Below are 12,296 nucleotides of genomic sequence, written 5' to 3'. Positions count from 1 at the left end.
CAACACCGTGAAATCTATCTATCTATCATCTATCTATCTATCTATCTATCTATCTATCTATCTATCTATCTATCTATCATCTATCTATTTATCTATCTATCTATCTATCTATCTATCTATCTCTCCATCCATCCATCCATCCACCCATCCATACATCCATACATCCATCCATCTGTCTGTCTGTCTTTCTGTCTGTCTGTCTGTCTGTCTGTCTGTCTGTCTGTCTGTCTGTCTGTCTGTCTGTCTATCAAGTAACAGACTATATAAATTACTTTGTGCCAGTGCAGTGATCAATCTCGGGTGGGGAAAACTGGGGAAATAGGGGAGGTCACACTGATTGTAGGTTTGAAAATTGGTGTTTGAAAATACCTGAAACAACTTTATTAATAACTTAGTAAATCATGATGTTTAATAAAAATTAAAAAACACAAAAGTAGAAAGCAATCATAAAAATAAAGTGGAAAATGTTAAATATTTGGTAATTAAATAACATACTGCTAAATAAAAATGGTCAAAGAAAAAATTAAATAATGAATCAGAAAATTTTGCAAAACAAACAAGAATGAAGACACCAACTACCAGAACCAATTAAATACACCAAATACAGTGTGAAGGGGAAAGTTCACCATAATTCAAGTACATACTGGGATGAAATAAGGGACTTTATTTAATAATCTAACCTCTACCTAAAGAAACTAGGAAAAAAAAGAACAAATGAATCCCAAAGCAAGTTTAAAAAATAAGAAGGTATAAAAGGCGGGAGCCCCTATATCCAAGCCAAAGTCAACAACAGTGGAATCAAGAGACCCAAACTCAAAATCTAAACTTTAAATGGGCCTGTTATACTGGCAGGCCAGGGGGCAAAGTATGGTGGTATTGGATCACTCTGGGAACATAGGTGGAGGAAGTTCGACATTGGAGGAGGGAGGGATTGCCCTGATTCATTGTATGCCTGAAATCCAACTATGAAGGACTTTATAAATCACAATGGTTTTAAAATATAAAATTTAAAAATATAGAAATGAGGGCCGGAGAGATAGCATGGAGGTAAGGCATTTGCCTTTCATGCAGGAGGTCATCGGTTCGAATCCCAGCGTCCCATATGGTCCACTGTGCCTGCCAGGAGCAATTTCTGAGCCTGGAGCCAGAAATAACCCCTGAGCACTGCCGGGTGTGACCCCAAAAATATATAGAAATGAAAACAGGACCACAAATTAGAGATAATTTCCATCATTTACAGTTAAATAAGCAATGTTTTGATAAGAAATGATTGTGCCATAAAATGTTTATAAGATTTATTTAAAAATTGAACTATGTGTGACTTGTTAATCATATATGTATGTATGTACGTATGTATATAAATGATCTCAAGTCAAATAGCCAAAATCAAATAAATTCCTTTACCCAATTTTTTTTATGACAGAGGGTCATGTGCCGACGTCGTAACAAGGTTGAAGCGAGGCACATATCACACAGATGTGTGAAAACTTGATCATCATGTTTATGAACTGGAAAAGGATCCTTCTACCCATTTTTATAAAAGGAGAAAGGTAATAAAAATTAGGTCAAAATCTATGATATAGAAAGATAATTATATAAAGAGTAAATGAAATTTGGGACTGGTTATGTGAAAGAGTAAATAAGATTGACCAACATTTATCTGAAATAAAAAATAAAATAAAAATTAAAACTAAATAATAAAACTAAGAATGAAAGATTATAGTGAAGTAACTAACATAGACTACTTAGAAACAAAAAATTCGTAAGAGGTTATTATGAAAAATTATGAATAACTTATATCACCTGTCTATAGGAGCTAAATGAATGAATTAATTCTTTTCTTTTCTTTTTTTTTTGTTTTTTGGAACACACCTAGTGACTCTCAGGAGTTACTCCTGGCTATGCACTCAGAAATAGCTCCTGGCTTGTGGGGACCATATGGGACACTGGGAGATTAAACCACGGTTCCTTCTAGGCTAGCGCCAGCAAGGCACCCACTTTACTGCTTGCATCATCGCCCTGGCCCCATGAATTAATTCTTTTAATCAGAAAACCTCCAAATATTGAACCAAGATAAAATGGAAAACCTGAATAGAGCAATCTAGGGTAAAGAAATTTAAAAAAGTGATTAAAAATCACCCTTGGTGACTCTCTAAACCTTTAAGAACCCACTAGTAAAACCACCTGGAACTGCACTTTTTTTTTTGTTTAGTTTTAATTTCCATTCTTGAATATGTCTGTTGGTGTTTTTTGCTATTTGTTCCATCAAGTCTCGAATGGCTGTGAGATTCTAAAACTATGTTTATTTCCTCTGGATGATTCAATTTAGTTATATAAAATTGTACATACTAATCTATTATGGTTATTATATCACTTGTACATTATCCCTTTTCATTTATGATCCAATTTATTAAATATTTCTCAATAATAAAATAAATGAAAAAATAAAACTTGCACTAGAATGAGCTAAAAAAAGTATATATAAAAATCACCCTTGGGATCAAAATTCCAGGTTCACATGGATTTACTAGTGTGTTCTTCTAAAACATAAAAGAAAATTTAGAATTCACACTCTGCAATCTGTTCCAGAATATTGAGAAAACAGAGTTCCATTCTTGTAGCTTCTGTGTAGTCAATATACTGATTAAAAAAAAAGTATAAAACTAGTGGCTGGAGCGGTGGCACAAGTGGTAGGGCATCTATCTTGCATATGCTAACCTATTACTGACCACTGTTTGATCCCCCGGAGACCCATATGGTCCTCTAAGTTAGAAGCCATTCCTGAGTACATAGCCAGGAGTAACCCCTGAGCATTACCAGCTGTGGCCGAAAAACCAAAAAAAAGTAAAAGTAGAAAACTAAAACCTAAAACTATAGACAAATACCAATGCAAATATCATCAACAAAATTCTAATGAACAGACCCTAACAATATACATATATATCCAATGAATTCAGAATCATCTAGGGATGCAAGAATGGCTCAATATAATTAAATCAATTAATGCAATACATAATATCAATACAAATGTAGATAAAATAATATTCTCATTCAATTGTGGCAGATAATTAATTTGGTAACTTTTAATACCTATTTATGTTTCAAGACAATACAAGAAATTTGATATGAATAGCACACATCAAGATCATAATGAACTTATATAGCAAACCTACAGCTATTATCTATTATACCCAGTAGTTAAAAACTGCAAGCCCTGCATCACAAACAAGAATTTCCACTTTCACAACTCTTAGTCTTCATAGTTTGGAAGTCCTCACTACAGTAATGAGACAAGAAAAATAGATCAAAAGGATTCAAACTGGTAACAAAACATATTTCCTGTCACTATTTGCAGATCACATGATACATTGAAAACCCTAAAGATTCCATCAGATGGGGCTGGAGGGATAGCACAGCTGTAGGGCATTTGCTTTGCACACAGCCAACCCGGGACAAACCTGGGTTTGATTCCTGGTAACCCATATGTTTCCCTGAACATGCGAGAAGCGATTTCTGAATGAAGAACCAGAAGTAACAACCCTGAGCACAGCCAGGTGTGCCCCCCAAAAAGATTCTATCAGAAAGTGCACAGAAATACTTAACTAAAACATCAATGTAGATTGCAAAAATGATACACAAAATCCATGTAAACCTTACAAAAAGAAACTAGGACATAAGTAAATACAAAATGGTATTATTTTCAAAATAATAACTCCAGATATCAAATATCTATGAATCAAGTTAACAAAGAGGTGAAAGACATAAACATTAAAAACTATAATTCTCTGATAAGAGGAGTAAAGACTACACCAGTACATTGAAATGCATTCTCTATTTATTGATTGGGAGATTTAATATTGCCAAAATAACTATGCTACACAAAGCACTATGCTAACTCAATATAATATCCTCTAATATTCCAACAATATTTTTAAAACTTGGAGCAAAATAGTAGAATCTTTATTGAATCATAAAACTCTCCAAATATAACAATAGTAATAAACAAAAGTAATAAGAGAGGCACTATTGGGCTTTACATCTTTGAAGTGCACTACAATGATATAATCATCAAAACTGCATGGGACTGGAATAAATATAGACCTGCAAACCAATGGAACAGAATGGCAACTACAGAGTTAAACAACAGGATTTATAGTTAATCTATGATAAAGCAGGTAAGTATATGGAGTGGAGCTAAAACTATCTCTTTAATCTCTAACAAATGGTGTGAACAATCCTGTAGTCACATGAAAAATATAAAAGTAGTACTGATTCCCACACCATTTACAAAAATAAAAGCTTTTGGCTTTTGGATGACCTGGTAGTACTCAGGGCTTATTACTGGCTCCACATCAGTTACTATATATATAGTAGGGCAATTACAGTGCAAGAAAGTAATCAGGGTTTGATTTATCACATGATATATATATATAATCAGGGTTTGATTTATCACATGATATATATATATATCATGTGATAAATCAAACCCTGATTACCTTCTTGCACTGTAATTGCCCTACCTACAATTTTAGCACTACAAAGGTAAATTTTAAGTCTAATAAAGTCCTCAAAACTATCCTAAAATCCAAAACACATTGAAAAAATTTGCAGATCTCTCCAGGAAATTTACTATAGTATGTTATCAGAGAGATGATTACAAAGGCAAAGACAAAAAATCCCCAAAACTAAAACTAACAAATAAGACCCATCAAAAAAATCTCCTTCACAACAAATAAAATTCAATGTATAATGAAATAGGGGTCCGAGCAGTGGCACAAGCGGTAAAGTTTCTGCCTTGTCCTTGCTAGTCTAGGATGGACCATGGTGCAAACCCCCGGAGTCCCATATGGTCTCCCAAGCCAGTAGCTACCCCTGAGCATCACCGGGTGTGGCCCCAAAACACAAATAATTGTATAACAGAATTATATCCTACTGATTGGGAGCAAAATCTGCATAAAGCAATGAAAGTACTAATATTAAAGATCTATAAAGCACTCACAAAAGGGATAAAATTGAATACTCCTTGTTGGATTAATTAGCATTCACCCTAAACTGTTTTGGTGTATCAGATTTCACCCTCAAACATTATGACTTTCTCTTTTACAATAATTGAACAAGAAGAACTTTTTTTTTGTTGTTTTTGTTTTGTTTTTGGGCCACACCCGGTAATACTCAGGGGTTACTCCTGGCTATGCGCTCAGAAGTTGCTCCTGGCTTGGGGGACCATATGGGACGCCGGGGGATCGAACTGTGGTTCGTCCAAAGCTAGCGCAGGCAAGGCAGGCACCTTACCTCTTGCGCCACCGCCTGGCCCCAAGAAGAACTTTTATATAGGTTCTTCACCCTAATCTATTCTCCGCTCATGAAGGTGGTCCTATCGTTCCTAACGAGGTCCTGGCCAATTTTTCCCTCTTGTCCATGTGGTGGAAAGTTCCACGGACCCATGTTTTATCTTTATTCAGCCTGGATTGGGTTGTTTTCTGTGGTAGCCCTCTCTAGACCAGGTTCCCCCTTTCCCTTGAGATTGCCATGTGAGGAGTTATTCACACCTGGCGCTTGAACAGAGCCCAAGAAAATCATAATAATAGTGGGTGAGATGACTTCTTGGTAGAACAGGTGGATGATTCTTTCTTGTATCAAATCTATCATTCCCTTTTGGATCACAGCTATGATAGTGTCCTGGCATTGGAAAATGGAAACTAGGCCTTTTTTCATGCCCATTACCATATCCTTTAAAGCAGTGGTGATTGTATACTAGGCGGTTTGGTGTTACTCTTAGTAGGCTTTATGCTATTCTGGTCCTTTTATTTACATTGTGCATTATGAGATGTACAGGCCAAACTTTCCAAAATGTCTTCCCAATAGGAAAGTAAAAGCACCTTCCCAGTGGTGATGTGTCCTCAAACTTGCAACCATCACAAGGCCAGTAATTCATCGCTTGCCACTGGCATTAATCCAGAAAAAGCACCGTCTTTTGCGACTAATATATTAGATTAAAAATATGCTGAAGATGAGCCTGAACTGCCATTTTGGACTCAGGGTCCCAAAGTGGCTCTGTAGAAAAGCCCCCCAATTCTTCCCACCATAACCTGGCATAGATTGCTCAAGATGCAGGGTAATCAATTCCCATTTTATGTGGGTAGGAATATGGCATCCCTCAGCAATTTTAGAAAAGCTTACATACTTTATGACAAAGCCTTAGTTCTGTATTGAGTTCCTGACTAACTCCAGTGTGGGTGGGCTTTGGACTTTTCAGGATTTTCATACAATTGTAAAACCTGCCTAAGCCTTTTGCAATATATGCAGTGGAGAATATGGCTTAGCAATGAGACTAAGACTAAACTCCACACCCTAATTTGTGCTGGAAAGCTTACTTTAGGGGTTCAATTGATTTATAAACTTTGGATCAGTCAAGAGCCTCTTGCAAATGTTCAGACACAGGCTGCCCTACCTCGTGCTATATTAGAGCACATCCATAAGGTGGCAGTGTGGTCTTGGGAAAAGATTGATGGTAATGCTGAAAGTTATACTAGGATTTTTTTTTCCCAGGGAGTTTTGGAGCCATATGCAGAATTTCTGGGGAAATTGATGGATGTGATCCAGAGACAAGTTGAAGGTAAGGGAAAAAAAGCATCACCTGATAAAAAATTTTTGCTTATCAAAATTTTTTCCTTTCAAAAATTCCAGTGAAGACTGCCAAGCAATCTTGCATCCTATCAGAGAAAAGGAAGATATTATGGAGTTTCTAAGAGCTCGTTGAAATGTTGGTCCCATTCAACATAAGTCTAGTGTCAATACCATACAGGCCCATTGTGTATAGAGACAGATTCTGGAGAATTGGGATCGATCAGGCTATTCTTCAAGAGAATGCAGTCTCTCCAAATATCTTCCTATAAGGGGACCACAAGACCTAGTCCAATACTTGGTAAAGGATACCACTAGGTAAGAGACTGCTGACCATTTAGTAATCCTGTCTCAAAAAATGCAGAATAAGCCAACTCCAGGCTTTACAAGTTATGGTCAGTTGATTTAACTGCGGTGAACTGGGGCATTAGGGTAAACACTGCAAAATTGCTCCTGGACTTGTCTTCTTGAGACTGAGATCTAATCTTCCTGTCTCAGTAAGCTGGCCAAATAGGCCAGCAAAGGGGATTACAGAATGAGGGGTCATTCTTCTCTGCACCCTCACCTGCCTGGGTCAACATAACTGCAATGAATAGATTCACTACAACCTTCTTCTGTAGGAAGTTGTGCCCCTACCCTGAGACAGTGACAATAGCAGCAGCCCAGCGCCCCTGTGAATTAAAATCTGCCAGAAATGGGCCAATACCACAAAGTGCTCTGGGACTGCTCATAGGAAAATCAGTCTTCTCTGTACACAAACACACACAAACTTTATGTGCATATTACATTTTATGGAGGCAATCCAGACAAGTTGTCAGGCATGTCTGGTTTGTGCGCCATTGAATTGTAGTCAGAGCTAAGCCCTAAATTATGAAGACAAATGAATTATGGCAAATGAATGTTATGCATGTTAACCTCTTTGCAAACAAACCCTTTCTTCATGTAGTGGTTGATACTTATTTTAATTTTATATGGGTTGTCTCTATGACTTCTGATAGAGATAAGGGTGTTGTTCCTTCTTAATACAATGTTTTTCATCATGGGCTTTCCCCATACCATCAAAACTGATAATAGTTGAGTCTATACTAGTAAAAGTTTCCAATAATTCTGCAAAGAATGGCAAATCAAACATGTCACTGGCATTACTTACAATCCTCAAAAACTATGCATCATTTAAATGTGCTCACAGAACTCTCAAAACTCACTATTAAAATAAAGGAAAGGAGGGGTACAACCTATTGATTTTTTGTCCTTGAATTTGTTTTCACAAAATTTTAATTTACACCCAAGGAGAACTCCACAAAGCTGAAAAAAAACACTTTGAAGAAGACATACAGGCTCAAAACACAGTTGATTAACTTATTTTGGGTAAAAATTGATAAAAAAAAATAGACAGACAGTAATCTCCTTATTTGAGGAAAAGTAGATGCTTATATGTGTTCAGATGGGAGTCCCACCAAGAAACTCAGGGTCCCACTACACATCGCCAGGTGCAGAACTCTTATAAAGGATGAAACCAAGCCAGATATTCCTGTAGAATGGCACAAGGAACCTTCCAAGCTGAATCATGCCTGCTCTACCCATTTGAACACAAACCATGCAGGAGAAAGAGAAAAGTAAACCAGCAGGATCTCCAACAGGTAATTGGGACAACAAGCCAATATATCACACTAAAGCAGAGATGACAGATATTAGGAATAATCAGATTCAAAATGTCAGTTATAATTTTTGAGAACTGGTCGAACTCTCAATGGACTTGGTAACGTAGGAAACACTTGTTACATTAACTCAATATTATAGTGTCTGTGTAATGATTTCATGTTTGGCTGATTATTTTAACTGAAGCAATTATGAGGATGATATTAAAATGTAAAATTCATAGGGGTATAAAGGTAAAGTGACAGAAGAATTTGGCCTAATTGTGCAAGCCATCTGGCCAGGACAGCACAGGCACATCAATCCAAAAGACTTTAAGGTATCCTAAAGACCAATTTGCAGGGCACAACACACAAGATTTACATGAACAAATTCTATTTGTCATGAATGGTTTCTATGAAGACCTGAATAAAGCTCACAAGCAGAAAACACATAAAGAGGAAACTAATGGTCATCTCTATGACTTGAAAGTTTTGGAACATACTTAGCAGAGATGCAGTCAGCTCAATGAATAGATTATTGTTACACTTGTTCAAGGCCAGTTCAAATCCACGTTGTAGTGCCTTACCTGTCACAAATAGTCTCAATATTTGAGACTATTATATGTATCTATCTTTGCCATTAGCATCAACGAGAAAATGTGCACTACAGGTTTAACTCAAGTTATTTTCCAAAGAAGAAAAATGAACAGACAGAAACAGGTTTCATAACAGTCATTGCAGTGTGTATCTGGATTCTCTAAAAAATATAGAAATTTGGAAATTATCACCTGTGATTTTAATACATTTGAAATGCTTTTTCTATGAGGGCAGGAAAAAACAAAAATTACAGACATTTTTGGGCTTCATTTACAAAAACTTGAGTTGTCATATATTATATTATTCTAAGAACAATGCAAAAATATTACTTGTTTTTTGTTTCAAATCATTATGATGAATTAGACAATGACCATTACACTGCCTACTATAAAAATTCAGTAAGACAGTGCTGGTTTAAATTCAGCGGTTATGAAGTTTTGGATATTTCTACCTCTTCTGTGAACTCTTCAGCGGAAAAATCCTTTTTTATACTTCAGTGGGACCTATGGCAATGAATTCAACTAGATAAATTAAAGGAGGTGATCAGTTAATAGCCTTTAAAAGGTATTTGCAATAATGTTTTAATGCTTTTGTCCACAGAAATCTCTGTAGAAGGAATTTGAATACCATGGGCTCCGATTACAGCGCTCATTATAAGAATGTTTTATTAACTTATTTTCTTTCTATTTTTTAAATATTTTATTTAAACATCTTGATTACAAACATGATTGTGGTTGGGTTTCTGATATATAAAGAACACCCCCAGTCACTAGTGCAGCATTCCCATCACCAATGTCCCAATTCTACCTCCTCTCCACCCCACCCCTGCCTGTAATCTACACAGGCTTTTTATTTCCCTCACATATTCTCATTGTTAGGATAGTTTTCAATGTAATTATTTCTCTAACTAAGCTCATCACTCTTTGTGGTGAGCTTCATGAAAAAAATGCTCTACATCACTAATCATCAGGGAGATGCAAATCAAAACAACTATGAGGTACCATTTCACACCACAGAGTGTGTCACACATCTCAAAAAATGAGAACAAACAGTGTTGACAGGGATGTGGAGAGAAAGGAACCCTTATCCACTGCTAGTGGGAATGCTGTCTAGTCCAACCTTTATAGAAAGCTATATGGAGATTCCTCCAAAAACTGGAAATTGAGCTTCCAAACGACCCAACAATACCACTCCTAGGAATATACCCTAGGAACACAAAAATACAATACCAAAATCCCTTCCTTACACCTATATTCATTGCAGCACTATTTACTATAGCAAGACTCTGGAAACAAGCAAGATGCCCCTCAACAGATGAATGGGTAAAGAAACTGTGGTATATATACACAATGCAATATTACGCAGCCGTCAGAAGAGATGAAGTCATGAATTTTTCTATGCATGGATGTTCATGGAATCTATTATGCTGAGTGAAATAAGTCAGAGAGAGAGAAAGATGCAGAATGGTCTCACTCATTTATGGGTTTTAAAGAAATGAAAGACATTATTAACTTATTTTCAAATTGATATGCCTGCAATAACATTCTCATGTTTTTGTTCACAGAAATCTATGGAAAAAAAAGATGGATGCCCCAAATGCAAATTACACTGCTCTATACTATAAATTCTCATTAGAATTATCATTATATGATTGTTTTGACAACTTATTTTCCATTTCAGCATGTCTGCAAGTATGTCCAAATGTTTTTGTCACAGAATTTTATGGGAAGGAAGCTGGATGCTCTAGGTTCATAATACAGTGCTCAGTTTTGTAGATTCTTGTTACAGTGCTCAGGATAATATTATTTTTTGCAACTTATGAAAAAAGCTTTTGTGATATGCTTAAAACATGCTAGAGAAAAACTGATTGGTTTGAAAATGATGTATCCACAATCTAACCTATGCCATTTTTACAATCAAGTCTACCATTACCAGCAGTGATATTTGGGATTGAGAATAACTGCATGAGAGAATGATATAGTTTAAATGGTGTTTTCCAGAACACTGTTGCCTTCAGAGTATAGTGAGAAGGAAAGAAATAGAGTATAGGAGGAGAATGACATATGTGAAATAAGACGAGAGAAAGTTCAAAGGCAAACATTACATTGGCGGTGTTAAGGAAGGACAGAACTAAACACACAAACTATAATGCAGCAGTACTAAAAAGTGAAACTCAAATTTTAACAACCATACTTATAAAGGTGCCTTATAATGTTATCATACTGATCAAGATGGCATATTTGGAGGGTGGAAGAGGAATGGGATGGATCCTGGGAACATTGGTTAGGGGGTTTGTTGATGAAACATTGTATTTTTAAATATATTTTTATTTAAGTAACATGATCATAGTTGGGTTACAGTCATAACAAGAACACCCCTCTTCACCAGTGTAACATTATCCCCTCCCCCCTTCTCATCCCCTGCCTGTATTCGAGACAGGCATTCTACTACAGTTATTTGTTTTTAAGTTCAGTAAATTGTATTTTTTTTCCTTAAAGGATAAGAGTAAAAAATATAGTAAAGGTGTGATAGTGGCAATCGCCATTGTTTGCATAGGTCCAGAAAAATGGGGAAAATGGAAAAAAATCCTTGACCTGATTACAAAAAGGCTTCACCCCAGAAGTTTATTGGCATAAGACCGACTCTGGGTTCCAGGCATACCAGTCTGTCCAACCCGAGAAACATTGTATTTCTAAAATTTAACTTTGAATAACTGTAAAACACCTTTTAAATAAAAAAATTAAGAAGTGTTTCAAGAGGCTGTAGAAGAATTTTAATTATTTTAAGCTCATATGCATATTACTAAATGATATTTGTTTAATGCAAATACGATGCACTACTTCTTGTACACAGAACTCAGAGAATTATCTCTGAGGACAAATTAATTACAAAGTGAAGTTGTGTTTGACATGATAAATACATGAAAATGTAGTTTTAAATGTAGTTATCATGAACAAATTAAAAATTATTGAGTGATTAAAAAGTGCCTGCTAAAAGCTAGAACTCATACAACTATACTTTCCAAGTCAGAAAACCTTCACTCTAGATGTTTTCTTTAAATGCTTTTAAATTTATAGATTTCACCCACCATTAATGAAATAGAGTATTTGTGAGGCTTTTTAGTATTCATATAGCAGTATATTGGTTTTGCTATATTGTGGATTATTCATATTTTTCATATGTGTTAATTAATTTTGGAAGAATGTCATTTCCCTTAGTTTTAGTATTTCAGATAAAGGAGGTTTATTTATTGCTATAACCTTTGTGATCTCTAGAGTAAAAATGATTTACCTAATGGTTAAACTTATAAAAGAGAAATGTGTGGTTCTGGTCCCAACATTTATCTTTGGCTTTTATTTGCTGGATCACTTAGCTCTGTACTCAGCCATGTGGAAAATCAAGTGATCCATGGCTGTACATACTTGTGGGGGTTAAGAA

At 35.7% G+C, this 12,296-nt stretch overlaps 1 non-coding gene and 1 pseudogene across 1 annotated transcript; one reads left to right on the top strand and one right to left on the bottom strand.

Annotated features, from left to right (window-relative positions):
- Positions 1-1,417: 1,417 nt before the first annotated feature.
- LOC125999920 (small nucleolar RNA U13) lies at positions 1,418-1,520 on the bottom strand. Its single transcript, XR_007492353.1, has one exon. It is a non-coding gene; the product is annotated as a small nucleolar RNA U13 (small nucleolar RNA).
- Positions 1,521-8,058: 6,538 nt separating this feature from the next.
- LOC125999034 (ubiquitin carboxyl-terminal hydrolase 8-like) lies at positions 8,059-9,387 on the top strand (annotated as a pseudogene).
- The last annotated feature ends 2,909 nt before the right edge of the window (positions 9,388-12,296 follow it).

The sequence above is a fragment of the Suncus etruscus genome, chromosome X (genome assembly GCF_024139225.1).
Source record: "Suncus etruscus isolate mSunEtr1 chromosome X, mSunEtr1.pri.cur, whole genome shotgun sequence".
NCBI classification, from domain to species: Eukaryota; Metazoa; Chordata; class Mammalia; order Eulipotyphla; family Soricidae; genus Suncus; species Suncus etruscus.
Note: the sequence above shows the minus strand (reverse complement) of the source record. Positions and strands in the feature narration are given on the sequence as shown.